Here is a 6,844-nt window from a genome sequence, read left to right as displayed (position 1 = left end):
AAATTTTCTCATTTGATCCTCACTAAGAAACCAAGGAAGTAGATGCTATTTCTAATTCCCATTTTATAGATGAGGAAACTGAGGCTGACAGAAACTGAAGTGATGGTCTAGGGTCTCACAGCTAGTAAATGTTTGGGACAGGATTTGACTCCAGATCTTCTGATTTCAAGTCCAACATTCTAATCACTGTTCTACATAGCTCCTTCTGGATCTGTGCCAGGATGAGCTTCTGAGGCTCCAAAAGAAGGTATTTAAACTAAGCTCACCATGGATTCAAAGCCACTCCTATAATGCTCAGAAGGGCACTTCTTTGGGTTCAAAGTGAGTGAGGGAACTCTAGAATATCCAACCAGGTGAGCCTCAGCTGAGGTGGTCTGGGATGTCCACCATGTTTCTTATTTGTTTTGTGGGGGTTTGCCTGCTACAAGAAGGAGTGAAGAGGTCACAAGATACAGCTATTACCTTCAAATATTTTTGTGTGGTCCATAGCTGGACCTTGTGTTGCTCTGTATTAAATCCATGGCATAACTCCAATAAAGGACCTGAGTGGTGAGTCTGACTCCTGAAGATTGAGCCTAAAAGACCCTGATTTTTCAATGCCTGACCTCCATCCCAAATCCGCGATAAGTGTGCATACTCTGTGCCAGGCAATGTTCAAGGCAAAAAGAGATACAAAACAAAAGTAAAATAGTCCTTGCTCTTGGGCAGCTTATATTCTACTGGAGGGTACAAAATGTTCTCACATAATAAAACACAGAAATTATACAAATAAATTCAAAGTTTTTCATATAATTTTATGAGGCACTAAACATTCTCACATAGTTAAATACAGGATATATACACCATTAATTTGAAGTTATTTTGATAACTTTGTAAAAGCAATTTTTGTAGCTGGCCCCAAGACATTAATTAGGGAAATTAGCAAAGGACTCTGGAAGGAGGTGGAACTTGAAACTGAGACTTGAAAGGAGCTAAGTTTTCCAGGAGGCAGAGATGAGAAAGGATAGCATTTCAGACCTGGAGGACAGCTGGTACAAAAGCAGAGAATACTGTAAATGGGGCACTGTAGCAAATAGGCCAGTTTGTCTGAAGTGTTAAGTGAATGAAGCAAAATGTTGTACAATCTGCCTGAAAAGGTAGGATAAAACCACACTGGGAATGGCTTCCAATGCCAAACAGAAGAATTTACATTTTTATTCCAGAAGCACTAGAGAGCCACTGGAGTTTCTTAGACAGAGGAGTGATGTGGTTAGAACTGGGTTCAAAACATATCGATGTGGCTCAGGACAATGGCTTGCAGAGGAACAAAACTAGAGACAAGAAGATGGTGTCAAAGGCTCATCAAAATAACCCAGGAGAGATGTACTAAGAGCCTGGATTAGTGTGGTTTGGTGTGACTAGAGAGAAAGGGATGAACTAAGAGATGTTGAAAAGGTAGAAGTGACAAGACAAGGTAGCTGATTGGATGGGAGATGAATGAGGGTTAGGAATCAAAAATAACTCCTAGACTGTGAACCTGGGTGATTCAAAAAATGGTGGTGCCCTCAGCAGAAATAGAAAAGCTAGGAGGCAGGGCAGGGCAAGTCAATAAGCATTTATTAAGAGCCAATTATGTGCCAGGCACTGGGCTAAGCCTGAGTGAGTTTAGGGGGAAAGATAATGAGCTTGGCTTGGAACATTCTGATTTTGAGATACCTCTGAGACATCCAGAGAAAGATGTCCTACAGGCAGTTAGAGATGGGAGAATGAAGCATAGTAGAGAGATAAGAGCTGTTTTTATAGGAGTAGCCACTTGCATAGAAATGACAGCTGAATCCATGGGAACTGTTGAGATTCCCCAGAGGCATATTACATGACACACATTGCTTCTGAGATATGATCGCCTTGACCAATATATTATCTCATAGGATTTTAACCAAGGGTGTCAATGTTTATGAACCTATGTCATGGTTAACAGTCTAAAATAATAGTCACCTACTGCCTATGTCAAACCAGCTAAGGGATTCCTTCCTCAACCTTTTTTTAAAGATGTTTGAAGATCAGACTAGCAACTTTTGAGGACTCGATTTGAGGATCATCATGGATCATCATAAGGACCCAGTTTGCCCCAAAAGACCTCATTAAAATTACTACCATCAGAATCTCCTCTGGGAGCATTATACCCAGAGGCTGATACACTGTGGTACAATTGAATATAATAGACTTCTCTACTAGCAGCAATGCAACAATTCAGGACAATTCTGAGGGACTTATGAGAAAAAATACTATTCATATCCAGAGGAAGAATTGTGAGAGTATAAACCCAGAAGAAAAACAACTGCTTGATTACATGGGTTGATGGGAAAATGACTGGGGTTGTTGACTCTAAATGATCACCCTAGTGCAAATATCAATAATATGGAAATACTTCTTGATCAATGACACAAGTAAAACCCAGTGGAATTATCTGTGGCCTGGGGAGAGGGGTGGAGGAAGAACATGAATCATGTGGCCATGGAAAAAATATTGTAAATTAACTAATTAATAAAAATTTCAAGTAAAAAAAAGAATTTCCTCTGGGTTGGGTCCATAAATACAGGCCCTTCCTTGTCTCCAAATTAGGGGAATGCACATTTTCTGACATTAGTGTATCAACACACAGATTAGTTGATCAGATTAATGAGTTGAAGCCTGCCCCAGAGAGGATGAGATATGTATAGATAAACTTCTACCAGAGATGGAAGGGAGAGGAGGAAGAAAAGCAGGAGAAAGTAAGGGGAAGCATAGTATAAACAAGAGAAAGGGAGATTTGGTGGCCTCAAGAAGATTTGGGAGGTGGGAAGGACCTGCAGGAAGCTGAAAAATAATGAAGACACTCCAATTTCATGTTTTTCTTCTTGGACAGCTGAACTCTGCTGGATCAGCTCTCTCTCTCTCTCTCCTTCTCTCCTTCTCTCCTCTCCTCTCCTCTCCTCTCCACTCTCCTGTCCAACCATCCCCTTCACACTCATCCTACAAAATATTTCAGAAAAATCCTAGAACATCACACATACTATATAGTCACCTGGCTGGGCTCTATTCACTCTTTTTCATAACCACCAGTATTTCCTTTTAATTTTCTCCTAAGGCTCTTCATACCAGATGGCTAGCTAGTTCTTATTATAGCTAAGTAGGATTCAGCCAGATTGAAATAATCCTTTTATTGGTCATCACCTAAGTGCTGACAGCCTGACTTTCAGCCCCAGATCCTTTCCTGTCCTTATCTCAATTCTAGTTTCTACACAGAAGTTCATAGTTAAATTGATTGGTCTAATTTTTTTTTTAAGCATCATGAAATTGATGGGTTTTTCTTGGCTAGTTTGGAGGAGACCAAACAAGTTCCCAAGTGATTAATACTGACAATTAGTCTTTCCATCATTTCCAAATGGGAACCTGGCAAAATCTCACAAATGGCAACCTGAAAGAAAGTCATTACAAGGTAGTTGGAATTACTGATCCCTTTTATGTTATAATAATTCCATCACTCAGGTACATAGGTTTAGTCCCCAGTAGGAGAGAGAGACAGAGTGGCAGACAGAGAAAGACATAAAAACAGAGTCAAATACACACAGAGAGAGATAGATGGAAAGACAGAGAATTGGGGAGGACAGGATGTGAAACAGGGAGCATATTCATTCCCCTAATCTTGGGAAATTTCAACCTGAGTGTTTTCAAACTCCAAAAGGGAGTCAATAGGAAGAGCTACTATTCCTCTAAGCCACTTCCACTGGTTTTTGCCACTGATTCCCAAAGAGGTCAAAGAAGTACCCAAGCATCCCAAGTTCACTTAGCCCTCAAATCTTACTGACTCTGAAACAATAAGCAACAACCTCATTTAAAAAAAAAAGCTCACTCATCTTTAACATATTAGTTTCATTACCTTCTAAGCTCCCCAGAGAAATTCTAGAATTTTTCCAATTCTATTTCCAATTTCCAATTCTTCCAATTTTTCTTTCAGATTGACCATTTGGTTTTCCTTTTCCCTTATCCCTTATACTTTTAAACATATCAGTTTAAGCCCTCATCTTCATTTCCATTTTATGACATAATTTCCTAAAATTCTAAATGACAGTCAATCACTGAAAGTACTGCCTGTAGTAAGTTCTATAGCAGTCAGATTTACAGCCTCCTTATGTGTATAAATAGAACTATACAGGTACACTTGATTTAAATTGTAATATTTAAATTAATATCCAATAATTCCAAGTATTATATTTTATAAAGTTTTTTTAGTAATTACTTGAAGTAGAAGAAATAAAAGAACAAAAGTAAAAACCTGAGTAAAAGTCATGTGAATGAAATTCTCCTGCCAGGCACTACCAAATCTCCAGAAACCCACAAACTGTTCCCAGGAAAAGGGAGAGGGCAGAGCTATACTCAAATATATCCTCCCTATGTTAGCACGTAACATGAGAAGAAACATGGGAAACTGGATTCAGAGTCCTGGGGAGCAAAATTCTAATTACACAAAGTCAAACATACTCTAAATTTCCCCTAGCATTGCTTTAATTAGTTGATCAAAAAGCATTTATTTAGCAACAACTTTGTGCCAGGCACTGGTGATACAAATACAAAGAATGAAACTATCTTTATTTGCAAGGAGCAGACCTCCTATATAGAAGACAACAATGGCATATACAAGTCGATGCAGAATAAATATAAAAGAATAAATATCAAATTATTAAAGCAAGGAATTTTAAGAGTTTGAGGAGGGGGCATTAAAGGATTCACATAAAAGATGAGGTTTGACTTGTACCCTAAAGGAAGAGAAGGATTCTGTGAAAAGGAGTGTTTCTCAGTCACAAGGCATAGCTGGTACAAAAGTACAGATGGATTCAGGGAACTCAGTATCCTGTGTGTGGAACAAAAAGAAGGCCAGTTGGACTGAATCATAAGTGGAATGATATCTAATAAGATGGAGAAGAAAGATTGGGGTCAGATCTAGAAGGGCTTAAAAGACTAACTGGAGAAGGTTTTATTTTATTTTAGAGGAAATGAAGGGTGCATTTTTTTTTGAAGATTTTATTTAATTAATTAATTTAGAATATTTTTCCATGGTTACAAGATTCTTGTACTTTCCCTTCCCTAGCCCCACCTCCCTCCCATAGCTGATGCACAATTCACTTTGTTTTACATGTGTCATTGATCAAGACCTATTTCCATATTATTGATATTTGCACTAGGGTGATCATTTAGAGCAACATCCCCAATCATATCCCAATTAACCCATGTGATCAAGCAGTTGTTTTTCTTCAGTGTTTCTATTCCCACAGGTCTTTCTCTGGATGTGGATAGTGTTCTTTCTCGTAAGTCCCTCAGAATTGGCCTGGATCATTGCACTGCTGCTAGTAGAGAAGTCCTTTACATTTGATTGTACCACAGTGTATCAGTCTCTGTGTACAATGTTCTCCTGGTTCTGCCCCTCTCACTCTGCATCAGTTCCTGAAGGACTTTCCAGTTCACATGGAATTCCTCCACTTTATTATTCCTTTGAGCACAATAGTATTCCATCACCAACAATTTGTTCAGCCATTCCCCAATTGAAGGGCATCTCCTCATTTTCCAATTTTTTTTACCACCAAAAAGAGTGCAGCTATGAATATTCTTGTACAAGCCTTTTCCCCCTATTATCTCTTTGTGGTACAAACCCAGCAGTGCTATGGCTGGATCAAAGGGCAGGCAGTCTTTTAGTGCCCTTTGGACATAGTTCCAAATTGCCATACAGAATGGTTAGATCAATTCACAACTCCACCAGCAATGTATTAATGTCCCAATTTTGCCACATCCTCTCCAACATTTATTACTTTCCTTTGCTGTCATGTTAACCAATTTGCTAGGTGTATGGTAGTACCTGAGAGTTGTTTTGATTTGCATTTCTCTGATTATAAGAGATTTAGAACACTTTTTCAGGTGCTTATTAATAGTTTTGATTTCTTTTTCTGAAAATTGCCTATTTGTGTCCCTTGCACATTTATCAGTTGAGGAATGGCTTGACTTTTTGTATAATTGATTTAGCTCTTTATAAATTTGAGTGATTAGATCTTTGTCAAAGGTTTTTGTTATAAAGATTTTTTTCCCCAATTTGTTGCTTCCCTTCCAATTTTGGTTGCATTGGCTTTGTTTGTACAAAAACTTTTAAATTTAAATGTAATAAAAATTATTTATTTTACATTTTATAATATTTTCTACCTCTTGTTTGGTCTTAAAATCTTTCCTTCCCCAAAGATCTAACAGGTATACACTATGAATAGGTGTTCACCTAATTTACTTATACTAATTTACTTTCCTTCTTTATAATCAAGTCATTGACCCATTCTGAGTTTATCTTGGTGTATGCTGTTAGATGTTGATCTAAACTTGGTCTCTCCCATACTGTTTTCCAATTTTCCCAGCAGTTTTTGTCAAATAGTGGATTTTTGTCCCCAAAGCTTGGATCTTCAGGTTTATCATAGACTGTCTTGCTGAGGTCATTTACCCCTATTCTATTCCACTGATCCTCCTTTCTGTCTCTTAGCCAGTACCAAATTGTTTTGATGACCGCTGCTTTATAGTATAGTTTGAGATCTGGTGCTACTAGGTCACCTTCTGAAGGGTACATTTTAAAAGAATGCATTCACTTGTGTTCCTCATAAATGCTATTTCTTTGCTCATCATCTGATTACTTGCTGTCTTAGCTTTGAAGAAGTACATAAAACACAAGAAACAAACATAATCTTGTATAATTCTGGCCAAGCCCAACCCATGGCACTTGGCTTTCACATGGAGGACAATAATAATAAGTGACATTTACATAGGATTTTAAAGTTTGTGAAGCGCTTGATATATA

This window comes from Monodelphis domestica, chromosome 2 (genome assembly GCF_027887165.1).
Source record: "Monodelphis domestica isolate mMonDom1 chromosome 2, mMonDom1.pri, whole genome shotgun sequence".
Classification (NCBI taxonomy): domain Eukaryota; kingdom Metazoa; phylum Chordata; class Mammalia; order Didelphimorphia; family Didelphidae; genus Monodelphis; species Monodelphis domestica.
The sequence above is the reverse complement of the archived record's forward strand: the minus strand, read 5'-3'. Positions refer to the sequence as shown.